Source organism: Gopherus flavomarginatus, chromosome 12 (assembly GCF_025201925.1).
Source record: "Gopherus flavomarginatus isolate rGopFla2 chromosome 12, rGopFla2.mat.asm, whole genome shotgun sequence".
Lineage (NCBI taxonomy): Eukaryota > Metazoa > Chordata > Testudines > Testudinidae > Gopherus > Gopherus flavomarginatus.
In genome coordinates, this window is record NC_066628.1 from 40,000,011 (window position 1) to 40,027,781 (window position 27,771).

The 27,771-nt window shown below is 40.9% G+C and overlaps 2 long non-coding RNA genes across 3 annotated transcripts in view; one reads left to right on the top strand and one right to left on the bottom strand.

Annotated features, from left to right (window-relative positions):
- Positions 1-27,771, top strand: part of LOC127032089 (uncharacterized) — a 58,441-nt gene that overhangs the window by 28,878 nt on the left and 1,792 nt on the right. Inside the window, exons 3-5 of one of the 2 annotated variants that reach the window (XR_007768712.1) lie at positions 19,383-19,852; positions 19,972-20,054; positions 22,346-22,411. This is a non-coding gene — a long non-coding RNA (uncharacterized LOC127032089). Of the gene's footprint in view, positions 1-19,382; positions 20,055-22,345; positions 22,412-27,771 lie in introns of both variants that reach the window. The other variant, XR_007768711.1, reaches the window with a different exon arrangement.
- Positions 661-27,771, bottom strand: LOC127032090 (uncharacterized). The gene is made up of 3 exons (XR_007768713.1): positions 27,242-27,771; positions 15,061-15,141; positions 661-822 (listed from the first exon to the last, which is right to left on the bottom strand). It is a non-coding gene; the product is annotated as an uncharacterized LOC127032090 (long non-coding RNA).

The window sequence follows — 27,771 nt, forward strand, 5'->3', positions numbered from 1 at the left end:
AGATTTATTACGATTATCTGTGTGTCTTTCTCTGTATCAAAACATCTTATTAGCATGAACAAACCTGCCAGAATGCTTTCAGTGGTGGATTTTTTGCATAATCCAGTTTTATTTTGCATGATTTCTGACCCTGCTAATAAAAATATTTCCTTTGACTGTGCTTCCCCTCTCAGAAGCTATATATTCCAGATACAGCTGCTCTACCATTGTTTAGCCTGGTAAGCATGAGATCATTTAAAATACAGAACTAGAGCATTAGCAAAACATTTGTCTCAATCCAAGGCTAACCAGGGAGGCTGTACCATTGAGGTGCAACCTTGGATGCCCCTTGGAGCTTTTTTGTCTGCATCATGTGGGTTTGTGCTGAATTTAAGGCACCTAGGGATGGAATCTGTGACAAAATCTGACAGGGTTTTAGAAGCATTACTTCACAGCCTCAAATACCGCTCTCTCTATTGATCACTGTGTGGTCAGCAGTTTAATTATTTACCATGACACATATTGTATCATTTAGTCATCAAAGCATAAATTTTATAATACAAGGGTAGCTTCTTTTTTCCCCAACTACAAATCCTATTCTGCTGGGAGAGGCAATCATAGCTCGGCTCAGTTGGCTTTCTGCCATCTAACTGCTCCTTTAAAAAAAAACGTACGTCCCGTTCAAGGAACTCGATGTCCTGTTAGCAGGGCAGGACGTCAGTGTTTCTATGGAAACTCTTCCCTAAGAGTCTTTCTCCGCGCGCTGCTGATACGTATTGTATGACCAGCTTTGTATACCTCAATTCATTACAGGGATTGTGACGAAAAGAGAGCAGGTTTTGCCTGAAGGGAAAAAGCATTTTAAAAAACAAATATTAATAAAACTAACCACTAAAACTGAAGGTCCTAAAGCCATTTGGTATATGAGTTGTGAATGGAATCTGCTGTCCTGTATAATACAGAGAATGAGAAATACCAGCAGCTGAATAATTAGCTCAGCTGAAAAAGCTTATTAATTCTACAGAGGGCCCTTTCACTACCAAGTATCCAGGGAGGAATTTGCTATCCAACTATCACAAGCTCATCACCATGCTATTTGAGCAACTTGGAGATTAGAGCTGGGCCTAAATCAAAACACTCTGATATGAACTGCCTTGAGCTTAGGGGCAGTTCAGATCTAGATCCAGATCCAAATTTTGCAGCTGAATAATCACTGTGAATGGCGCATGAAATTATAATGAAGGTAAACTAAGGTTAGTCTCCCAAGTGCCCCAACAAGTTTCCATTGGACCCAACAGATAATTGTTTGTATGGCATTTAAATATGAACTCCACTTGCTAGTACTACAAACAGCCACTAATCACATTCAAAGTACCCAGATTTGTGCCATTTCTGTAACTGAAAGCTATGAGTAAGGCACTGGACTGGGAATCTGAAGACCTTGATTCTATTCCCAGCTCTGTCATGGATTTGTTTTGTGACCTTCTAGTCAAAAGTGTCTGCTTGTTTTGGAAAAGTGGAATGTTTAAGATGCTCATCTTGAGACACCTGGGGCCCAATTTTCAGAACTGCTGAGCAGCCACAACTCCCATTTACGTCAGTGAAAGTGTTGGGTGCTCAGCAACTGAGAAATCAGGCCTCAAGCATCTCAAGGTGGGCACTTAAATAATGAGGTGTCTAATATTAGTGGACACTATTGAAAACATGAAGCCTTAATCACTCTGCAGTTCAGTCTGCAAAAAATGTGCTAGAATTTCAGATCTATGGATGAAAAGCAAAGATATCTATATAAGGGATTCAGATACTGTGCAGACGAGCAATATATAAAATCCTGAGTAAAAGAGAAAAGAAGCATTTTATTATAAAATCTTAGGAATGTCCCAGAAGCTTTGTGGTTGCTTTTTTTTTTTTTTTTTTTTTTTTTTTTTAAGTTTCCTAGGGAAGCAAAGAAGGTTAGGAGACTTAAGTATTTTAAACTATTCCAGCTTCCTGATGCTGTGGTAAAATATCCTGTTAACTTTAATTGATGTTGCTGAGTACATTCTCATTGATTTAATACAAGCTCACTCTTTATGCAGAGAACATTCTATTCTCAGAGTATAATCTAGAGCATTTTAGACTCATACAAACATTATAGATATTTCCTGATAACATAATTTAGAAAGATGATCTAATTACTGCCTATGGTGTACACACAGCACTCACATGCTTGCCAACATACAATGAACCTTTGACCCCTTTCAAAGTATACACAGAGAGAAACTCTAAAATCTTGTTTTGCTGAAAACCTTTTCCATCTCTTTCATGATCCTGGCACTCATGCTATTGCTTTTGTAGCTGTACCTTCATAGTAATGTTTCATACTGAAATTATCTAGAAGGATCTCAAAGCATTTTACAAAAGACATTCAGGAATCAATTCATGCAGCACTCAAACCTATCTATTCCTGGGGTGGAGAATAGCAGCCAGATGGACAATTGGCACATGGCATGCTGCATAATGGCGGGGAGTGGTCAGGGAAATTTTAGCTGTGGCAAACATCTCAACTTAAAAAAAGTGCCATAGATCTTTAATGTCCATATAGAGCAGACAGAATCTCAGTTTTTAAGAGCTCGTCTTAATGCTCCAAAGCGTGGGTTGGAATTCATCTGATGTATTTAAAAGTATGTCCTATTCCATCAATGTAATTGTGATGGTCCTATTGTTATGGCTCAATTTTGATGTTTTGAAGTACTTTTGAGCATGTAAATCAGCACACAAGCACTGTGTTACATCATTATCACAGGGGTGGGAGAAAGTATAGCATGGGACACTAGTCTCTCAACTTTTCACATCCAAGTCACTGGTTCAAATCTGCCTGAATTCAGTAGTGACTGGAACATTTTTCTCCATAATGGCAGTTTACATGAAATAAGCAAGCAGTGAAATAAGCAATGTGCTTCATAATCAATAGGTATGCGCATCACCAAAAAAAAAAAAAAAAGAAGAAAAAAATCACCCCTGCAATTATGCCCTAGTCAGAAGCCTCAGATCAGAAGTCAATGATTGAACTGGTCATGAAGACTTAACTATCATCTCATCTAGAAAGTGGTCCCTTCACAATACATTTTTCCTCATTACAAAGTCACTGCATAATGGAACAATTTAGCTCAGCTGTCAGTCTCAGCTAAAGATAGGTTTGGAACTGTAATAGGAGATAGGAGAGATGCAGGTTAGGACTGAGAAGCCTTGGCAGAGCAGTCAATAGGAACTGTGCCCACACTTATGGGAATTTTGCCATGGACTTCACTAAGAGCAGAATCAGACTTTTATGCAACACTCTTTTGTATGTTGGGTCCTCGTTTATCTGAGAATCTGGCTCTCTCCATGTTATACTGCAACAGTGGAGGTCAGCTTTGGTGCTGGAATGGACAGTCACACTGGACAGCTACATCTTGGAGATAGTGGAGAGCCCTGAACTCTAGAATTTGCTTTCCCACCTAGGTCCAAATTTTGCCACATTGTAAATGCCCACCTGTTCAACTAGGCTTTTCCTGAGGGGATTGGGGTTGAGAAAATCTTAGTTGCTGGTGGCTGGGGGTATTTTAGCTGGCAGTGTGTTAATGGTGGGTATTACATAAAAAACATTTTTATTACTAATTATCCATAGAAAATAATAAATAAAATAACTGTGTATCCCCACTCTTGTGGAAACCACATTTACATACGATTAAAGAAGGGGAAGTGCTGGAGTCTCCATCAGCGGCCTTGTGTACAGTGGGGCTAAAACAGTACTAACTGAACTGGTTTCAAACACCGCTTAAGGTTGGTTTGACTCTCACGGCTTGCCGGCGCACCACCATATCAGAACTTTTTTAAAAAAATCACACTCTGGATTAGGCCCCCGATCCTAGGGATCCACACACATAGGCCATTCACTAGGAAACTGATGGGGTTCTGTGTAGGAGTAAGGGTTTGTGTGGGCACAGCCTTCACAGAACTGGGACTTCAAGGTCTCTCAGGTGCAGAGCATGGTTTTGAAGCCGTTATGGGCTATATTCATATGCACAGCAATTGAAGGAGGGGTGAGATCCCCCACTCTCCAACCTTCCTTCCCTCCAGTACTGTCTTCCCCACAACTCTACTAGAAAAATTGAGTGGGGGGAGAGACAAAACTGAACATCCTCCCCATCCTCCCACCTACTGTGTCCTTCGCCCGTCTACTCACCCTCTGCCACTGACCAAGGCCTGGTGAGCCATGCTGCCAACAAAGCAAGTTGCAAAGAAGGATAGCACCAGCTACTGCAGCACTTCCTGCTATGCCCCTGTTGGGAGATACTATGCACAGCCTGAAGAGGCCTCACCGAGCAGCTTCCTCCCTTACTCCCTCCACAGTGGGATCAGTGCAGCAGTGTGAGGAAGCACCTTGGAAAGTGATCAGCTGAAGCACTTAGTCAGGTGTCTGTGGAGAGGCCAGGGGTTTGAAAGGGAAGGGGGCAATTCCTGAGGGCATGAGCAGGAGTATGAATTGGGGTGGTGAGGAGGCCAAGGGAGGACTAGGAGCGTGAGCTAGGATACAGGGATGAGGAATGTGAAGGCTAGGCGTGCAGCCAAGAATGTGAGTTGTATCGAAAAGGCCTAGGTGGTGAACTAGGACTGCTGGAGAGATGCCTGGAGGGGAGGACCATGAGGGGAAAGGACTTTTACAAGCAAGATGCTGCTTGTACAAACAATACCCTCCAAGATTACAGTCATGCAGCCCCTCATGTTATCAGTACATGTACCAAGGGCTGTAATTCATGTCAGCTCTGGAGAGAGAAGAGGTAACTGGGTGAGGAGAGAGAATGGGAATAATTCAGATGGGTTGTGGGAAAGCAGGAGAGAGAGTGCAAAGGAAGCATGAGACTGGAACTAGCCTCCTTGCCACAGAAAACGTACATCAAATGAAGCTGGTATATTAGAGACAGGCACCTCCTGCCTAGAAATCAGTACCTCTAACTCTGGGGATGCATTTTTGTTTGTTTGTTTGAAACTAGCAGCCCCTTCTATCCTAGGCTTCTGTGACCCAGGGCAGTCACTAAACAAACAGTAACTGGCAACTGTGAGGCTCCTTAGTGATAACTCAAGCTGTTTGCAACTCCCTGAACTTGGGCTCAGGCAAGGCTTAGGAAGCTGTATTTTAACAGTACAGGAGGAGGGATAAGGGGAAGGTGAAAGGATTATGAGCAGTGCTTGAATTATGGGAAAAAGTGTTTGGGGGGAGGCTGAATGTCAAGTGTCTTGCTTTAATGTAAACAGTAACCAGAAGTAAGAGGTCCATGAGACAGAAGTGAAGTAGCTCTTAAAAGTAATAAGGGGGCCTGGCCTCTGTAAGTGCCCCCTTTCCCTGTAATTTAAACAGTGGTTATGAGTTTAGTGATTGTTAACAGTAATTCTTAGGCTGCGTTCACTGGCTTCATTTTACAACTGGGAGCTTGGGAGAAAAGGGATGCTAACTGGAAGGAAAATAGAAGCAACTGAATGCTGTCCTGCTTAGCAGAAAACAAGATAAGAATAAGTTCTTGTTTGCACACGTGAGGGAACTACTGGTAGCCCTTATGGTACTAACTCTTTTGCCTTAATGCCTATATGGTACTGTCCCGAATCCCCAGTCTGCACTGGGCCAGGAACTGTCTGACTAACCTGGTTTAAAACTGGTTCGGGCTAAATCTGCTGCTGCCCAGTGTGGACAGGCCCAAAAACTATACTGTTTAAGTACAGTTTTAACTCTTGTATGGTGACAGGTTTCAAAGTGGTAGCCGTGTTAGTCTGTATCAGTAAAAACAACGAGGAGTCCTTGTGGCACCTTAGAGACTAACAAATGTATTTGGGCATAATACATTTGTTAGTCTCTAAGGTGCCACAAGGACCCTTCATAGTTTTAACTCTGTCCATGCTAACTGGCTCAACTGTATTTAAGCATGGTTTAAAACTAGAACAACAAATGCAGTTTCTAGATGAGGCCACAGAGGGGATAAACATTGAGTAGGAAAAATTAGGGGGAGGAGGGGATACAGACTAGAGAAGAGAAAAAATCTAAATGCTTTTTAAAAATGTTACTTTACAAAACTCAGCAAGACATTCCGTTTATAAAGTTCCTTGTTTTTAAATGGGAAAAATTGAGATTAAAATACTAATCTCTGTTGATTTCATTGTGGAGCAACAAAAATGAGGGTGGCTGACATGATTGACCTATGAGAAAAGATTAAAAGAGCTAAATATGTATAGCTTGGGTAAGCAACAGCAGGGGATGAGGAACATATCTGCAGTGTAGAAACACAGAAGAGGGAGGATTATTACTTAAGGAGGCACAAGGAGTTTGAGTATTGGAGATGGGAAGAAATTTAAATTGTTTAGGTTGACTGCTATGAAAAAACTCCCCTAAGACAGTGAAACATCTCTAAAAATAAGTATGAAAGCACTACCCCTTGGAATATTTAAATACAACATTGGACTAAATGCTGGAGCCAATATTTTTAAAAGTGACTAGTGATTTTAAACTCCTCCATTCCTGAATATCCAACATGAGACACCTTAAAAAGGGCTTGTTTTCAAAAGTGGGTGCTCAGTTCTTTCTGTAAATCTGGCCCCTTTTAAGATTTCTCAGGTTGGGCACCCAGCATCACTAGTCACAATATTTTGGCCTATGCCAATCTGGGATTCCTCAACAGGGAAAATCGTCCCCTGGGCAGATATGTTGGTTTTAGAACAGCTCTGCGACTTTGCTTATAAAAATAAAACCAAGAAACTGAATACCTTGCTTTTTGAGTTAACTGAAATGGACTGAGAAAGCCCAGTCCTCTTCCCTTCCCCCATCAGAACAGCTGAGTACACATAACTACAGTGAAGTCTGAGTAAAAGCAAAGTCTGCAAAAAAAAAATCAGCTGCTTAGCAGATGTGGCCCAATGATATAGTGAGCTGATTGCTAAGATGGCCATTCCCTACTGGAAATGGTTCCCAATGCAGATGTCATATCACCCGTTCTTCAAAACCTGTTCAAAAGAAGTCAACTGCATCCAGGACAGTGGATCCTGGAATTTAATGGTGATGAAGGAAGCTACTTGACTCTTTGCTTCCTGAGCTGACAAAAGCTGGGTTCTTCACTGCTTCACCAATAGGCTTGGGCATGAGGGGAATGACTAGATTGGAAAAGTATTCCCTAGAAGGGTAAGAGACACATTGGCAAGAATTAAAACTTGACCTGTTCTATCATCCATAGTCTGTCTGTCCTAAATTTGTGGCATTATTACCAGCTTCTGAATACTGTGCTGCCTTGTCTCAAAGATCATACTCAGTGGTAGAATAATGCAAAATATACTGAGGGCTACCCTTACAAATGGCAAGCGCTTGGTGAAAATACTTAGGCTTATTCATCAATCTAACCTTCCTCTTCCAATAACATTAATCTAATTGTAGAGACGGACAAAAACAGGAGTGGCTTGGGGTTTGCAAAAGATTGTCAGTCAGGTTTTGTAGAACCAGCAATAGCTTGGAACCTGTTTCCATTTTATCTGAACTCCCAAAGCTCTTGTTGGTTTGAATAAATGGTTCTGGTTTTTGATCCATCTGTCTGTCCAGATTTTCAAAGTGCATTTCATTTGCGCATGTGAAAAGATGCCTACCACTGGGCGGCAAACATTGAATATGCAATGGCTTAATTCCATTGAGCGTTACTGCTCAGTATAGAGGGGTTCTGATGATGTGGGTTATGTAACTGGATTGTTAATGCTTTTTATATGTTGGCAGAATTGAAATTAAAAGAGGAAATTATTCTTCTGATGCTCAACTCTAATCCCCATCTGTCTGTGTTTTTACTTTTCTGCACTTGCAAAGCTCCCCGATCAAAAGGTCTTGAACATATTCCAGATTTCCAGTTTAGTTTGCTTATGCAACCAAAAATATTATGGCAGAGTTTCCTAGGGGTGATGAAGAATATATTTTCAGTTCCTCTGATTCTCTCAGTCTCAGGATTGCTAAAAATGGCAAAGATTTAGCTCATTTCATAGTGTTAACACCACAACCAGCTTTTTTTATTTTAAGGGTTTTTTTTAAAGATAGATATAGCCTCAAGTTTTGCAATGAGGCAATATGGTCAGAAACAGAGACTTGCTGAATGTACCTTGTCTTTCAGCAGAAAGAAAAGGCCTTGTCTTAATACAACCAAGGCAAACAGGAGACTAGTCGAAAGTGGAGATGGAGCCTGAATTGCAAACTGGGGAGCCTGGACACAAAAAGTTCAAGGATATTTGGATCTAGGGCTCAACAGATAAGAATCCAGGGCTAATAGAGATAAGGGTCAGCTGCAAGGCTGGGAATGGGATCTGACCTTCTTCATTATGGTTTTGGTTGTACTTGGACCCATCCTTAGTTGAAAATTAGCAGGCCCATTGACCTGCTTAATCTTCCTTCCCCTCCTGCTACCCCCGGCCCTTTCTTTGGTTTTGGAGACCTTTGTTAGTGGTAGAGTTGCATGGCCATTGCCAGGCTTGCTTCATGGGTGTTGATGGGACTCTTACTGCGGGTTTTCCGTGGAGTTCCATATTTTGTGCTTGGAATGAACCCAAAGCACAACTGAAACTGGTGTGTTTTGTCTTGGGTTGGTGGGGGATATTCTGCTTAGGAGTGGGAGGAAGATGGCAAAAGATGCAATGAGTGTTAAAGGGGGACATTAAGTGGGACAGGGAAAAAGCATAAAGTGTAGCAGAGAGCAGGGCAGAGAGAAAGAAGGAAAACAAGGGGGAGAGAAAATCTACTGAATAATAGCTATTATATAAATCTCTCTCTTGCAACACTGGCTAATCTCATTAACATTAAAAGTGCAGGGGAAACACCCGCTGAGGTCTCTTTCAGACAGTAGTACTGTTGCTATTGCAAGAGGAACATCAGACCCTGAGCTCAGAGGTTGGCACCTGCAGGTGAACACCTTTCAATTCACCTCTCATGTTTGCTGTATGTTTCTGAATTGGGACAATGGGGACAATTAATACTATTTTGCATATAAGGACATGTAGGAGGATAGCCAATGCTTGCAACACTCATCCACACAGTCCAGGATCTCAGAGTTGGAGCAGATGGCAGGAAGGATGTCTTGTGCTATTTGTGTTAGGTGTGCAGTTAATAAAGAGATTTTTAATACAGAAGAAAATCTTTATTTATCCGTGCATTAACATGCATGCCCATTTACACACTATGCCTTTCAGTTTGTACTTACTATCGCCGTTATGGATATGCCAGACAAGAATATGTAGGGGGACACATCTTCATAGCCAGTGCAGTCATGTTTCTCGTGTCTGTTAGACAACAGGCTTTGTGCTACAATTCTTGATTTAAAAGTTTGAACCACAAATTTTCTTTCAAAAACAACATCCTTAACTCAGTTAAGGAAGGGCCAAAAGATTACATATAAAACCACAGAAGGAAAACATTACTAACAGTCCACAAAATCTGAGTGGGCTACCATATTTAGACCCTGATCCTGCAAGTGGATCTTGATGAATGTCTCTGATACCTGCCGAGAACCCTGTTGACTTCAGTGGCACGTCACTTGGACACTGGGGTCTATTGGGGGCAATATCAAAGCCCTAATTATTATACCTACTAATGAATAAAGCTGGGTAGTACCTGAAACCACTCACCTAGTTTCAGGATTCACTGGAATTCAGATCAAGTTCACTGAAAGTTAGCAAATTGTTTTAACGAAGCTGGGCTGATTTTATGGTTTTGCACTGTAATCATGTTATTGCAATTGGTAAGGTCGCCCTTCCTTAGCAGTTATACAATATGGTCTCTCTTCCACTGAGAAGAGTTATTTACTTCTTTCCATGTTCTATCTAAAAACACAATTAAAGCCTGGAGGTCTATTTCATCATGTGCTTTATCCTCTCTCATTGCTTTCCTATTTCTGAGTTTACTGATGGTTTTTCTAACTGTTTCCATTTTAATATCTCCTAAATCAATATCAAGCTCTAGTGCTAGGTCTTCATCATGTATTTATAGTAGTTGACTAGGAGCTGGTCTATTTAAAACAGCCTGAAAATGATTTGCCATCTTTTCTTTTGTTCTTCTGTATTAAGAGTTTCCATTTGCATGTTTAATAGAGGACATAGTATTGCTAAAGTTTTCTGTCAGTTGTTTAATTGTCTTACACAAGGTTATAAAGTCACCTCTTTGGCTAGCATCCTCAGCCTCTTGTAGCACTCCTTTTTACCTCTGTCTAGAGCTCTATATTCTCCATGCCACTTGTTTGTCTCTTCACAACTTAGCATCCATGAGTTTTTGCTTTATACTACTTTTCCACTACTACCAAAGTCCATTCTTCCCTTTAAGATGGTGGTGGTGTTTGTTAAAAAACTTTCTTAGTACATTTTAGATGGCACATTCTATTTTTCCACAGAATATCAATGTCACAGTTTTCTTCAGTTTAACTCCATAAGAACACTAAACCAGTTCTTCAGTTCAAGATGAAAAGCACTTTTTGTGTTTGGGTCTTTTAATTGTGCCCTGTCGATGCATGGTCTTGAGCCTACCATCTGCAATAACTGGAGAGGAATCATATTACCCTCAGTGCATCATCATCCTGGAACGTATCAAGAAACAAATTGACCTTAAACTTTGAGAGGAACAAGCAGGATTTCGACCAGAGATCATGTGCAGACCGTATTTTTGCTCTCAGACATATTATAGGACCAAGTGTGAGGTGGAAAACACCTCTTGTGATAAATTATATAGGTTTCCAGAAGTCTTTTGACAGCATACACAAGGGCAGTCTCTGGAGAATTATAGCACAGTGTAGGCAAAAATAATTAGCATCATCAAGGAGCTATATGATAATGCTGAGTGTACAGTCAGCGATGGTGATGTCTGCCAATGGTTTGCAGAGACAACTGGAGTAAGGCAAGGGTGAATTATGTCCCCACTATCGTTTGCACTGGTCATTAACTATGCCATGAGGAAAGTAACCACAGAAGGCAACCAAGGAATTTGTATGGACAAATGATAAAGCACCATCAGACGGCCTCATTTTTACTGATGACATTGCCCTGATTAGTTCAACACATGACTTAATGGAAACTTTTGGTAGATCAGCAAAACAAGTTGGTTTCTTCATCAACAAGGGAAATACTAAGTATATGGACATCGTTAGAGTAGATAAAGAAACAGAGAAGAAGTAAGTCACTTTACCTACCTAGGGAGAAGGAGGTGCGGTGATGGTGATGACATGCTAGATAACACCCCCTCCCCCCAAAAGCAACAAACTTTCACATACTTGAAAAGATTTGGAAAAGTAGTATGATTGGCACAGACACAAAAATTATTATTTTTAACACTGGCATCATGTCTGTTCTTTTATATAGAGCACTCTTCATAGAAATCTACAACAGAAATTAATAAAAAGGTCAACTCATTCCAAAGTAAATGCCTGTGAAATATCTTCAGAGCTCATTAGAAAGAGTTCATTACAACATCAGAAATTTTCAGTAGAGCACACCAGTCTACAGAATCAAATAGGTAGGACGACAACGATGGAAGTATGCTTTAAGGATGCCACCAACATAACTTCCCCATCAAGTGATAATATGGACACTACCTGGAAAAAGAAAGAGAGAGGGTGACCTAGAGAAATATTATGCAGAACAATACAGAAAGAAACCAGATCCATCAACATGACACTCAGAAGCCTGAACAGAGCAGTACAAGACCAAAATAAGTGTCAGAAACATGTGGATGCCCTATACACCTAAAGGGTGCAGTAGGATAAGAAATAAGAATTGGAATTTAGCTGCTTTGTGGAGTTTTGATTGTTTCAACAGAGTTTCACATTGAGATGTCACATTCACTGCAACTGAACCCAAAGAAAACAGCTGCATGAACCTCTGAAAAATTAAAACTTGAGTTTTGCCTGGTTTTCTTGTTCTGCTGCAATAGTTAGTGTGCTGTCCAGATGGCCACCTAAGTTTTGACCAATTTGAATGATACAGATGTGTTGAGAATTCACTGCCATTGCATAACCCAGGCAATACTGTCATAAGAAACACCAGTTATGGAAAAACCTAGCAGATTTTTCTATGAAAATATAATATTGGGGAGTTTCCAAAGGACATGGAAAAAGAATCCCCAAAAGCTACGGCAAGATATAAAAGCAGAAATACCACAGACTATTCTAAATCCAAAGATTTTCCATACAAAGGTAAAAGCTTGGCTCCATCTCTATTGCTGCAGCAATTTTAAGTGACTAATGAATAGAGCTGGATGGAGAATTATCATTCCATTTTGTGGAGGATTTTGAGACTTCAAAAATTTTCATTCTGATTTGGAATTAAAACAAAACTTTGAAATTCTACAAAGCAGAAATCTGAAAAAGAAAGAACAAACCAAAAATGTAGTGTCTTGTTCTGATATTTTGCCACTCTGTAGCAGCCTGCTGAGATTTCAGGCAGCCAGTTCCCAGGAGTCAGGGCAGCTAGCCTGGCAGAGCTGCCCCACAGCCTCAGACCTTGAGTCCCCAGGCATGGATTAATCCAGCAAGTAGGCTGCTGAGGAAACAGATGGGCACGTTGGCAGGAAACCAGGCAGGGTTCTGTCCGAGCTTCATCGAAACTGAACAATCACCACAATGTTTTGAATCCACAAATTCCGACAATATTTTGCCAGAATTTTCCCAACCTGTTTGACTAATGAGATCCTACACTGAAACACACAGGTAGTATAAATGCTTAAACAATGCTGTATTACAGGAGAGTACCCCCACAACAGGCAATTCCAGCAAAGGGGTAAAGGATCAAATGAAACACTTATTTATATTTCAGTAGTGCCTACAAGCCACAGTCATGGCCCCAGGATACCTACTGGTGTTAGGTGTTGTATAAACACAGAATAAAAACACTGTCCCTGCCCCCAAAGAGCTTACAGTCACTTGAGACTGAGTGATCACTGACTGAGGACAGTTCCTCCATGTCAGGGTTGAGGATGGGTGCATGGAAGTTTGCACTCTTATTGCTTGTGCCGGACCTATTCTCCAGCAAAATAGGATCTTGTTTACACTCAGGCTTTTATGAAATTTCCCCTTTGTTGTTCTAGCAGTGCTGCAGCTGTAGTGATGCTATCAATGGCAAGGGAGGTAGTACAGACAGGCAGCCAGTGTTCTTTGGGCCCTAAGCATGTGCTTAAGTCTCATTGACTTAACTTTGCGCTTAACTTTAATTGTGAAGCGCTTTGCTGAATAGGAATGGATTTAAGTCCATGCATGGTCACAAATATATGCTTTGGCGCTTTACGGAATCATCCTGAAGGATAAGTGCATGCTTTAGCGTTTTGCTGAATTGGGGCCCAATTAGTACTCAGAACCTAGTAGCAAGGTCTCCAAAGCCTGGCATCTTTCACAAGCAGTAAATTCAAAATACACATTTAGAAAAAACAGTTCTAGAAAGTGGTTTAAAAAAAAAAGTCTAGAGAAGAGGAAGAAAAACAACCCCTGAGGAAATAATTAAACTGAGGGCAAGAGATACGTGGGGTTTAAAAAAGAAAATGTTACTAATGCTGGTTTAGCATTTGGATACGGATGAAAGATGCTTTAGATACAGAGAGCTGATTCTGGCCCTTTTTTTTTTTTTTAAAGTTTTATCACTGATGCCATTGAATTGCTGCTGTAGGGTCAGACAAGTTCTGCCTCACGCATTTAGCCCTCTGGTAAAGTCCTGAAAGGAGGCTGTTCTGCTAGTGAAGAATGGAGGTTTAACTGCTGGTGATCAATGCATTCTGGGGGTTTTGTGCAATGAAAAGGGTCACTGATCAAATGTTGCTGTTCTCAGCAGTGAGCACCTGGTTTATAAATAACTCCAGATATAGTTACCTCATGACCTTCATTTCTCAGCACTGGCAAACCAACTCTGAGCCAGTCAAAAGTTATCATTCTCACCCACTCCCTGAACAAATAACACTCTGTCTTATGGACTCCTAACCCAACACATCTGTGATAATGAGTGCCCTCTGTAGGAAACCAGCATGTTTACATTCAGTCTGCACAGCCTCTTTGGTCAGACACTGCCACGTACAAGCAAGTGGTGCTGGTCTTGAGATGATTAAATAAAATCTGAACTTTCATAGATGTACACTGGCAATGAGCTTCCCTAGGAAAATATATCCAGATCTGCCCTCTTGTGTACCAATGAATATTCATTTCATATATGCTGCATTCTTAACTTTTCACTGTTTGGTAGAAGGTTAGGCATATATACAGGCTTTTGTCCTGTACAGTATATAAAATGTGACATACAAGACTAGCAATCTTTCATGTAATTTAATGCAAAATAGTTCCATTTAGACTGATTAGACATGAAATTGACCAGTGTTTTATAGTTGATTACATATTTTACATGCTTTTTATGAAAGATCAAGCTATTGTAAATGAGCAGGGCCGGTGCAACCATTTAGGCGACCTAGGCGGTCGCCTAGGGCACTGGGATTTGGGGGGCGCCATTTTCTTCAGCAGCGACCACGGCGGCCGGATCTTCAGCCGCCCTAGTTGCCGCCGGCATTTAGGCGGAGGGAGCTGGGGCAGGGGAGCACGGGGAGAGCCGCCTGCAGCAAATAAGGGGTGGAGCAGCATTCAGGGGAACTCCCCGCCCCAGCTCACCCCTGCCCCACCTCCTCCCTGAGCATACCGTGGCCGCTTCACTTCTCCCGCCTCCCAGGCTTGTGGCGCCAATCAGCTTAGGTGTGCAAGCCTGGGAGGTGGGAGAAGTGAAGCGGCCACAGCATGCTTGGGGTGCTCGTGCACGGAGCAGGGGTGAACTGGGGTGGGGGGAGGGGTGCCTCAGAGCGGGGGGTGGGGTGCTGCCACAAGGGGGGAGCCTCAGGGCGAAGGGAGGGAGCTGCCGCGGGGGGGTGTGTGCTCAGGGTGGGGGCGCGGGGGAGGGGGAGGGCGCAAGGTGGAAGTTTCGCCTAGGGCGCAAAACATCCTTGCTCTGGCCCTGTAAATGAGCACTTGCCACCTCCATCTGTGTACCATGCAACACTTTCATAATGGAACTAAAACAAGCAGGAAAAAATCTCTGGTTACTCACACTTCAAAGTCTCATGCCAGGTTGTCAGAGTTTCAAGCAAACCTGGGCTGATGTGGAGTTTGAAGGGAAAGACTCGGTGACCTGAAACGAAACAAAACGTGGCTGTTCCAGGATCTGTTTTAACCTAGTACATAATGTTTGTGTAGCAATTGGGTCAGTAGTTAACTCCTGGCTGGAAGAAACCCTAATCGGTTCTTCCAGCAGGTTAACTTCTGTACCATATCTCCTGACGTAAATAGGCAAGGTATAAATACCTGCAGAATTGTCCCAACTTGAAGGCGTGGGGGGGAGAGGGCAATTAGAGGCAAAAATCATGGGCCAAATTCATGTCTTGACACGTGTCCTCTTACTATGATGCACTGATCTCTTACTCTTTCCTGTAACACTATATCAATGACTCTGATATAGGCTCAGGCAGAGGAAGAATATTTTTATTTCTTTAAAAAGAAACTTGCATTTACTATTATATATTGTTTGAATTCATAATAACTTATCGGATCTCACCTTTCTTCTGACTGAGAATTGTCTGCCAATGGATCTATTTTCTCAAAATTTGCTTTTGAAATTTTACCAAGGGACTGTTATGAAAATTTTTTAGTGTGGAGTTCATTAGTGAGTGGATTGTTGGGAATATTTGATATTATCAAAAGGATCTTTGTGATTGGTAACCTTAAGCTGCATGTTATGTTTCTATTCTGGCTGGACATAAATCTTTTAGAATTGGGTTTTCTTGCATGGATGCTTGTAGAATGCAAACTTAAATTTGCCTCACATCAATATTTTCTAGTATTTGTTCTAAAATTCACTGCTCCCACAAATATCCTGTCAGTAAACTTGATCACTAGACTGTTTTGTGGAAGGCAAACACAAAAGGGGCCTGTTCAGTCAGTTATTTAAATATTCATGGATTTCTTTTAGTACTCTTCATCTCTACTAGGAGCCAAGTAAATTACTTATGTACATTTTTCACATTTGCCATCGTAGGAAAGTCCCTTTTACTCTCTCATACGGAAAAGATTTTGAAAACCACACTTATTAGGGACAGCTCTGCTTGCTTAATGCATGTTACCTGACTAGCTTTTCAGTCACTGCTGTTTGTAGGGGTCATGTGCATGAAAACAGAGTCTGTTTCATAAACACATTAGCTCCTGTCCCCTACCTGATCACGTAAGCCATCATCCACATCATCTCTCTTAACAAATTGATGGCTGCTAAGGTTGTGTCATAAATAGCAAACAGAAGAACTCTAAAGAAAGCTTGTGTAAAAGTAAATCTAACATGAGCAAATTGAGAAAGAAATACACAGAACTATTGAAATGTAGTATCAATAGAATGGCTTTGAAACATTTACAGGCGGTTACAGGATTTGTGTTTTAAGACTTTTGCTAATGCATATATGCTTGGTATATGTGGTTAATCCTAGATCAGGGAATCTTTGCAAATGGGCAGCATAGCTGAGTGTGTAGATCCACCGTTTGTCAGGGTGAAATTAAAACGCTTTCCCTGAAGAGAAAGCTGCAGCAGATGGCAGCTTTTCTTTCTGCTGACATTTCTTGAAGGTTTAAAAGCTTTGCTTTATTTTAAAATGCCTCTTTCAGCAGAGGCAATGCTCACCGACACTTGTAAACTAACATGAATCTTAAAATTTCTAAAAATCTGTCAAGGATTCCCTTCCTCAAATGTACGGAATCCAAGATGGTATGTGCTGGATGGATAGGGACAGGCCGCATAAATCATAGCAACTTTGCAAGTCATCTCTGCAAGACCACCACACTTTCAGATAACTGGTTCATTAGGCAATTGTCTTTTTATTAATTGAGAGATACAGGGTGTAAATTTCAAAATGACCAAGTCCCGTTTTCAAAAGTGACTTAGGAGGCCAAGTCATTTGAAAAGTTTGCCCTCTTTCAATTTCAGACTAGAGTTGTGTTTTGCTCTAGAAGTGCCAGGGTTCTAACAAAACCTACAAAATCAGTTCATGAAAACTTCATTAGTGTTTTAAGTGTAAACCATAATTTGTGTTCTCACTGACTCTGGGTTTGACATTCAACCGTACATCATATTGATCTGCTGCGGCTAAAAAGTGGATGGCCATCTAGGTATTAATGGCACAGTATTTGGTTCTGCAATTTAGAAACCATTTTTAACTGTGGGACTTCTTGAAATATTTGGGATTCCCAATGGGAATCCTAGCTCACCTAAAAATGTTTCAGTCACCGCTCATTCTGAAAACCCTAGAGGTCTGACAGATTCAGCAGGTTTTTCTTTTGCTAGCTTGCCAAAGTAGATGTCAGTATAGAGATCCTGTAATTTTCACCGATTTGTAACTTTCATTGCTTGCGCAGGGATCAGGTAAAATGTTGGCAGAGCTATGGAAATATTTACACATTACACTGACTAGATTGTAAAGGATGTGGTAATAAATCATTTTAAAATGACCAAACCGACAGTATAAGTTGAATTTCTTACACAATCACCACTAAATTCAAAGAATTACCACTGTAGGTTCCTCATTCTGATATATCCTGTGGAAAAAACATAGTTTGGATCTGATTTTTGCATGTCTGGAACTACTGAGTGACTGCATGGGGCATTTCATGTGGAGAAGTACCTCCCAAAGAGCAAAATTTAGAATACTGAAGTAATGCAACAAGGCTGCCAAGAGAAGAGGCCTTTTCTTTAGCTTTTCTCCCTCTAGGTCACTAGTTTTAATCTCTTGCAACCTGTCAGGGACCAAAAACTTGCCACAATCAGATGGCCATTTGGCAGTCTATATGAAATGTGGTGTTAATATCTCACCAGTTCCTTGGGGATGGCTGTCCATATCAGAGAAATTCAGGGCTAGGGCTACAGAGGTGTTCTGTTCGTTTGTTTTTGTTTGTTTAAATCTGTTTGAAACTGGTATGGTTAAAGCGACATAACCCTTACAGTGGATACTATGTGGGTTTTTTTGTTTGTTTTAATAGCTGTGTGAGAATATTTTCTACATGGTGGGAAAATATACTAGGATGTCATATCCCCAGAAACTAAACAGTCCATTAAGGAAATACAATTGTTTGTTCTCTGCTACAATCCTGGATAACTTTAGTCGGGGATTATGCTTTCTTTTCAAAACATTCTTCCTTCCATAATAAAAATGTTGCTCCTGATAATGTTTCCCTATAGAACTTTCCAAATTTGCTGTTGAGCAATAAAAGCTACTTAGATTTATGACTGCTCAACAAAAGGTTCATGATGTAATAAGAGGTTGCTTTTCTTTATTGGGTGATATCATTTAAAGTCAGTTCTGGTTTGATGTGGCTAAAAATTCTGGGCATTGCTATCAATGCCTGGTGTTACTAATCATATTGGTGTATCTCCAAGTCTAATTCTGGTTATTGTTTATATATATATATATATATATATATATATATATATATATATACACACACACACACACACCACTAAAATTTGGTAGTTTCTAAGATGCCACAAGTACTCCTCGTTATTTATACACTAGTTTCTACTAGTTTGATGGGTGAACCTCAAAGGGTCAGAGTTCAGGCTGTTTGGATACTTATTTGAACTATGCAAACCTTGAATTTGCAAAATTCAACTCCAAACCTCACAAGAGGCGGCTCTCATAGCTATAACTTTAGACTGTGGTGTCTAATATACCTTTAACACTTTGTACCCCTCAGGCAGATCCCTACTCTTTTCCCTGCCACGTTGACAGTCAATGAAATTTTTTTTAAAAACAAGCCTTAGCTGAAATCTAATGTTATCACAGATAGCCTGGGGAAAAACTAGACTCCAAGGGCAGTTTACAGCTGAGACAACACAGAGCAGGTGTACTAATTCAGAGGGCACTTGGGTTGTTGCTTGTATGTTTGCCAGCTCTTGCATTGTTACAGCAAAATAACGCTCAACACACATGGGACCATCTACTAAAAGGTATTATGGCCCAACCGTGCAGGAGAGGGAATTCACACAATTATTTCCACACTACCATCCTACCATGATGCTAAATTGCACAGTATGTGAATAGCTAGTAACTGACCTCTATTAGAGCTTGAGGAAACAAGTGAACAACTTTCTGCAAAGCTTCTTACATGCCAGGCATTGCCCTTTTGTTTCATGACAGTCAAGTTAAATTTTCCTACCAGATTTGACACAGTGGTGCTTTTCTCTATTTGCAACAAAATCAGTTTAACACTAACTTTTGATTAAGTGATCCAATTTCCATGGTGAGGGGAGGTTAGCAGAATGTGTCAAGCTTGAGGGTGAAATTTTCAGTTCCTAATTACTCAGACCTCACCTCTTCTATGTTATGTATTTTGCAGGCTGCCATAGCTATGGGGCACAATGGGAGTACTGCTACAAGAGAACAAGGATGTAGCTGAGAAGCCTGCTGCTCCGCTTGGTACCGGAGATCAAGCCCTCTCTCTAAAGAACTCTGGCATATAGGATAGAGTATTGTTGATCAGAAGAAATGCCTGCTCTTTTTTGCAGCTCAGTTCCTTGTTTCCTTAGTAACTGTTGGTAAAAGTAAATGCACCTGAGTGTAGTTTTAACAATGTGAAATTTCTACATAGGTTGCCCAGTCCAATTCCACCCACTCTCAGCATCTCCCTCATCTTCCACGATAGACCTGCCATTACATGCTATACGGTACGATCACTAGCAGAGTGGGTGCAATCAGAGACTGAGAAGCATGTTAACAGAAGTCCTGGCGAAGAACAAAAATAACCCCCTGCCAGTCACCATAGCAAATGTTGCTCCTGAGAGACAGGAAAAAATTATATACTGAGATGTATGTGGCGTAAGCCTGCCTACACCCTGTGTAGGAAGGGGCTTTAATAGAGCACTGAGTGCCTGCACGTGGGTGGAGAGAAAAACAAATGTTAACGTTCCTTTTGTTGTCTTGGATAGCACGAAAGAGAATGGAGAGTGAAGGGAAAGCTCCCCTTGTTCTGGAGAAATACAGACTCATTGTGATAACTGCAGAGAGACTAGTAAGCTACCACACTTGGCACTGCTTTTTTTCCTAGGGTTACTTGGTTCTGCTTCAGTACCGAGGGCTGGACTTGATCACTTCTGATGATCCTTTCCAGCCCCACGTTTCTATGATCTACTGCAGCAACATTATGGGGGTCAGTGTCCATTTGAGAGCTCATGCTTCACTCCCCTTTCCAGGAAAGGGTTACGCTGAATTGTACTATGCCCCTGCATACATAATAGCACCAGACGTAACTGGACTGTCTGCCTTGCAGGTAGAAATGTCTGATGGTTGCATTAACAGTTTGTGAACTGGCTGGTAAACCAGACACATGCCATTTTGCTTAGGGAAGCAGAAACTAGAATAGGCTTTGTATCCTCCCTCCCCCAGGTAGCAGCAGCTGAACACAGTGACCAGACAGTGTTTAGTGGGAACCTCTGAGCAGGACCCCAGTGGGAAGGGAGAGTACTGGACAGGTGGATTGCAGTTTCACCCAGGCAACTAAAAATACAAAAGCTCCCCTTCCTAGAATGGAACAGACTTCAGGGACTGAAGCTAGGTGTAAGTATATGAAACTGGGGCTCCAGGAGGCTGGAAGAGGCCGGTAAAGGTGGTTCCTGAGCACCCTCTTGCAGCCCTGTGCACCTTAATGTCACCAAATGGAGCCGCAATAGGTTTCAGTTTAACAGCTCAGGGTCAAGGAGAAGCCAATACATATTAACAAAATACCATCTCCTTTTAATCAGGTGTCAGGCCAGGAATCCTTACAACACATTTCATCAGGCTCTGGGTTCACAGCTCCCAAACTTACAGTCTACATCAAGCCTCTGAATCAGATTAGGCTTATCTCCACGTATCCGACTCCTAAGAGTGCACCTGCTACAGCCTACCAGGCTCTAGCTCCCCCTCTCATTCCTTGGTCTATTTCCTGTTCCTGTTTATATAGCTCAGATCCCAGGGCAGGTTGGCCTTGATTATCCTCAGGCTGTACACTCCAGCCTGCTCCTTAAAGGGGTAATACCTTTTCCCTCTCTCTGTTGCACTGTTTCACAGGGCAGTATAAATAAGTCACCACATTAGACAAGCACAAGTTGTTGGGCCATGTGATTGCATTTAATAACTTGAATTATATGCAATCCAGTTTCATACTCAAAAATTGAAATTAGGAATGGATGCCATGCTTATGTACTATGGGGATAGAACCTACCTCAGAGGATGATTGAGAGAGTAAAGCCACAAATACTCCAGAGGTGTTCAGATGTTACAGTGGTGAGCACTGTTAAAAATATAGCTAAAATGTTCATGTTGCAAAGCTGATATTAGGAAATCTTCCTATCCCTGTTCAGACACATTCTGTACAGTATCATATCTTGGTCACCCAAATTCAGCAAGAAGTAGGACTACCATTACCTTGCCTGCCTTTCTCCCTTTGCCAGGAATAAATGCGATGCCCCCTGAAAACTCGTATGAATGAATGTCTCAAATTTTGCCCTCAAGAAAATCTGCTTGTATCCTATGGTCATAAAAAAGAAATTAAATCTGCATATAACATTCAGGAACCTGTAATTCTGCTGCACAGCTTTATGCCTACATAAATCAGTGCCTGTCATGAATATTGCACGGTACCTGCAGCTGCTTGACCCACATGATTTTAGAAAGATAAATAAAATGAAAACAAAGCAATATTCACAGAAAGGCTTCACAAACAGCACCTGCTTTTTGAAAGCTTGAAAGGCCACAAATAGCAAACTAGGAAAGGCACAGAACGTAAAGGTCTGTTAAAGCCTAAAGGTTGTGTATATATTTATTTTCCTCTTACAACAGCGGGAGAGTGCTAGGACTTCTAATTCATGGAATATCCTCCAGAGGGAGGTTATTATAATGAGGAAGAAGGCATGATGACCATCAAGCCTTGCAGAGGGCAAGGATCTATGGGAAAAGCTATTCTACAGATTTTGGGGAGAGGGCATTACTTTTAGACAGAGCTAGTCCGGAATTCATCGTTGGAATGTTTTTCTTCAGAAACTGCCAATTCATCGAAACCAAAATTGTTTGCAGGAAAGAATCTGTTTTGACAAATCTCTCAATTCCAAATGTTCTGAGAAAACGTTTCAAAATTGTCTAAATGTTCCATGTTGACAGTTCAAAATGTTCATTTTCTGCTTCAAAATGACTGTTCCAAAATTTTATTTAGTTAGTTTTTTTAACACTATAAATTAAAATCAAAATAAAATGCCTTGATTGACGTGATCTGAACCTTTTTTGGATTATTGGTTTGTGAAAATTTTACTTTTTATCCCAATTCAGGGTGGGAAAGGTCTTCAAAATCATTCTCATGGGATGGGGAAAGCATCCTGCTTCACTCTAACACAGGTACCTCCTCTGTCCTTATCTTTGGATGCCAAGATTCATGTTGCTGGGGCTGCTAGCTTTTTCCTCCATAGTTGTGACTACCCCTTACTGCCTCAGGAAGCTAGAAAGTACACACAACTCTCCCACGCCCACTAACTCTCCTGCAGATTTCTACAAAGAAAATCCAGTGGGTTGGTGGGGATCATGCTGCATAGACGCACTGTTCTGCTGCCTGAGCTTAAATGACTTTGTTTGCTGCCCCTACAAGTTTCAATCCCAGAAACCACAGACTTGTGTAGATGGGCACCCACCAGCTCTAGGGAAGAAGAAAACATGCCATTTTGGCTCCATTCTTCTCCCTTCCAGAGGGGTAGGGGCCTCTCAACCCTTCCCCACCCCGCTTTGTTTTTCTCATCCTTTTCTAATGTATGAGAACCCAAGGTCCTTCGACAGCAAGTTTATAACACAGCAAATAAATGCAGCTCACACACGTGGCACCTTGGGGAAAGTACAGTAAGGGTTTGGAATAAATTATGAGTAGGTGAACTGGTTCAGAAACAGCATGAACGCTCTCTTCTTGCAAACTATTGTTCATTGTCAGGTTCAGTTTGGGTCTGTTTTTATTTAGAAGCTTCAGCAATACAGGTGCTGTATTGAAAGTTTGAAAATACGTAGCCACAGAACTTACAGCAGAAGGCAGGAGCAGGGCAAGCCTCCCCCGTGCTGTATCACCAATATGCCTCTATCATAATTGTCACCACTCCATACCCACTGAGCCCTATATTTTTCAGCTAAAACTGCACGGGGGACAGTGTATGGAAGGAAATTAGGCAGGGAGCTCAACTGGTGCCAACTAGACTGAGCTCCAAACTCATCACCCCATAGGCCGCTGCTGAGTCATTGGAATGCAGCAATTTTTAGTTTGATTTAGTCCAGCAGGAAATATTTTCTTTGTAAGCTGAAATGCTCTGGGGAAGATAAAATCAGTCTCCCATTTATTTCCTTTTAGGAGAAAAAAATACACTATTTGCTTAATCCTAAAGGAGGAATTTGGCACTTTGGTTTTTAAAAAGTTCTGTTCTGAGACCTGTCCAGGTACCTTTTTTGTTGCACTGAGAACTGGGCCCTGTGTGATGAAGGTACACCATCCAGCAAACACCCCCCCGAAAGAGGCTCAATTGATTAATCAAAGGGGTGAGAGTCAGGAGTTCTATTCCTCATTCTGTCACTCCCTGTGTGACCTCATTTCACTTGTGCTTGTTTTCCCATCTGTAAAATGGGGCAATAGCTTAACCACCTTCATAAAATGCTTTGAGATCTACAGGTGAAAGAACGCTAGAAGCTGCAGACAATTTCTAGTACCATGTTAATCTCTGGTTTACACAGATTTGGTCCTTGTTATCCTCTCATTAAATAAAGAGGGTTTAAAAAAAAAAACCAACACACAGCAATCCCATTATTGTTTACTCACATCCACACAGACTGTACTTTCTCCTGTAGCAACCCAGAAATACAACACATTGTGCTCTTTTCTGCATGCTTTGCTAACTGCAAAATCCTGCAGTTTTAAACATTAAGCAAAGTCTTTGTATTATAGCTGATGCATGCTATTAAAAGGGTACTGAATGCTTTTTCCACTGGCATTAATTGAGTAAAGGGAAAACAGACTCCAACACTGTCATATGGTATCAAAATAATTAGCTCAGCTATAAATAGCTTGGCTTGTTGTTGTTTTTTTAAGGTCAAAGCTGTAACTGAAAAGATTAGTGGCACATCACTGTGCATGCAACTGTGCCTTCTGCAACAATTCATGAATGTTAGTGCTAAGAGGGAAGTGTATTCTCAATCAGTGATCCACACAAGCCACACAAACAATAGTGTATTAAATAGGACAAGTAACACGTCAGACATGAGAGTGGGAAAGAGGTGTTGGCTAGTGATTTGAGTGCAAGGCCTTGTCTGCACAAACTTACCCCAGTTTAACTAAAAGTGTGTTTGTTTTTTTTCCCCAACCCAACTTTAATTAAAACTGATGCAACTCCCTTGTAGGGAAACACTTTGGTTGAAGAATGCACCATATCAAATCATTTTACATTGATTCCTTACCAACTTCAGGTAAAATATAGGGCACTCCTAAAATGAAAGAAGTGTCTATACAGGAGGGTTCATCAGTTTAATTAGTTTTTAAATCAGCTTAGTTTAAAAAAAAAAGTGAAACTTTCTTGTGTAGACAAGGCCCAAGAATGGCAGCTAGGAAACCCTTATTCTAATTCTGGCTGTGACTAATCCTGTCCTGACCTTTATATCCTTGAATGCTGATTAGGGTCTGTCTGTACAAAGAATAGACTAGGGAAAAAAGTGTGTAAAATGCCACCTTTTACAACTGTTAACTTTGTGTTGAATCTAGGATCTCATTAGTGACAATCAGCTAAACTTATTATAAAGTTGTTTAAACTGCATCCGTACTAAATCATGTTTCATATCCTGTTGGCCAACTCATTTTTAAAAAAAAGCACCTTTGCCCCCAGTCTATTGCTAGTATAATTACACATTTAAACTGCCTGTCCATTTCCTCCTCTATAACATGGGGGTGATAATACTGACCTTCACAGGAATAAGGAAGACTAGTGACTATTTTAAATGTGCTTTAAGATAAAGCATGTGAGTGCTAATTGTTTTATTAATAAAGCTAAACTTTCAGTTCCCATCTAGCTTTCATGTTCTGCATGTAATTTGCAATTACTTCAGTTAGAGGATGCCCTTGAAGCTCAGTGGATCTGCAGGAAAGCTGAATACAAAGCAGCTTGTGTCAGTCTACAGTTCTGCTTTAAAACTACATGCATTTTTTACCCCCTAAAGACCATGATGTCTTGTGACTGCAGTTCTGTGCTAAAATCTCCTTTAACTGGCGGTTATTTTGAATAAGGCAGCTTAAATTCTAAATCGCAGTTGCTTGGTGTTTAGGATTGCACAACGTATTGGCCTAGAAAGTAGCCAAGCAATGCATTTAGATCCCTATCTAGCTATTGTGTGTACCTTGATATATACACTTTCCTCCCCCACAAATTATCCAGCTGCTCTTTAATTTATCAGAAATCTAAGACTTTAGTTGTTAGTAAGCTACTACAATGGCCACAGAATTTTACGGCACCTGTTTAGACTTGGGATAGAAGTCTGCTCCTTCTGCTTCAAGCTAAAGGAAGATTTTTCTCTGCTATTACCAGGATAGGCCATGAGTAAGGCCCTACTTCATTCATGATATTGCGGATCCCGCAATATTAGGCTTTCACCACAATTTGGTTTTAATTAGCTTATTTTGCATAGTACACAGTTTTGCATACAATTTGAGTATACAACTAGTGCTGCACTAACAATCAATGCCTGTAAAATGTAGAAGGCTAAAGTGACTGGACTTAATTGCTACTGCAGTTGTGTTTTAGTCTTCTGAATTTTATATTGTACCGGTCACTTTGTCTTACTTTCATTAAAAAAAAAAATTACAGCAAAATGTCTGGTTATCAAAAAAAAATTAAAAAAATTGCAGGCATAACATAATATTTGAGTGTTTATTTCATTCCAGCAAATTTTTCTTAAGAAAATAGGTTTACTCTGGCTTTTCCAAATTACCACTATTAATAAAGGTCCATTATTACTTTTCCACGATTTTCCATGTCTTGTCCGCAACTCAGCTGCAGTTATTTGGAGATCATCCCACAATTCAAGTAGGGCCTTAGTCACGAGTCTATCTTTGGGTCTGAGATTTTCATAGGAGTCTTGGGGAGTTAGATGTCTAACTCAGACTATCAGAGGGGTAGCCATGTTAGTCTGGATCGGTAAAAAGCGACAGAGTCCTGTGGCACCTTGTAGACTAACAGAAGTATTGGAGCATAAGCTTTCGTGGGTGAATACCCACTTCGTCACACTGAAATTCAGTGGGAGTTGGACATAAAACTCCCTTAATCCCTCTTACAATCCCAGCCTTAGTACCTGGTAATAAAGACACACTGGAAAATTACACAGAAGGGGAACTGTTTCTAAATAAGGTACTTCCCAGAAGTGCTGGCCACCTTTTTAAGAGTGGTCACGTTGGATCAAACCATTAGTCCCTCAAGCCCAATATGAGGAGAAGTTTGATGCAGTAATTAGGGCATTAGCATTGGATTTAGACCACAGTCAGATTCCCTGCTCTGCCACTTCCTTTGGCCTGGTCTACACTTAAAAATTAGATCAACCTAGCTGTGTCACTCAGGGCTGAGGAAAATTTTGCACCCTGAGCACCCTAGTTAGATCGATCTACCCCTGTGGTAAACACATATAGGTCCACAGACTAATTTCTCCATCGACCTAGCTACCGCCTTTTGTGGAGGTGGATTAACTACAACAACAGAGAAAACCCTTCTGTTGATGTAGGAACCATCTAGGCTATGGTGCTACAGCAGCAGCACTGTAACTACGCTGTTGTAGCAGCTATAGTATAAACATGACCTATGTGACCTTACGTGAGGTACTAGTCTCTCTCTTTGCCTCAGTTCCCCATCTGTAAAGTGGAATCATAGCACTTGCCTAACGCACAGCACTTCTGAGATGATAAATATATTAAAGCTTGTGAGGCACTTGGATACTACAGTAAGGGAGGCCATATAAGTACCTTCCGTAGATACAATATCCTGTTGTGGGAAGAGGCCAATACTTGATGCTTCAGAGGTAGGTGAAGATGCCAAGCCCCCAACCACTAATGCTCATAAATTATGACCCAAAGTACAGAGAAGTAGAGATTGTTCCATTGAGTTCAAAGAACTTTAAATTAGACCGATAAGCAGTTGTACAGATAGGGGTGAAGAGGATTCCTACCTGATCCCATTGGCAAATTGGTTTACAGTTTGAGGCTTGGGATTTGAATACATGTCTTGTATTCTTACATGTCCATATTCTTAACTTTAAAAAAAAAAATCTTTATTTTAAATCCAGCTGCAGTGTCTGGCTCAGTCAAAATTCACCAAGCTCAACAGGCTTAGCATTGTTCTTTTTAAATTTGACTATTACAAGAGCAACCAGAAGTCAGATAAGAAATTCATGAAAGGAGCCCCAGTGCTGCTGATGTTTCAAAAGAGACCAGATAAAGCAGTAGAAAAATATACTGAATGACTCAGCAGAAAAAAATTCAGCTGGCAAGGTTTTTTAAGGGACATATTACCAAAATAAGAAAATAAACCAAAAAAAAAAAACCCACAACTAGTTTCCTACTTAGTTCAACCCAATCCTGTGAGCCCTGGATGGTGCGTGACCTACTGAAAGCAACTTTCCCCACCCACCCTCATTTCCCAAGAAACCTTCTCCTAAGAATGGCTTTAAGTATCTGTGCGACAGAAAAGGAGAATCTG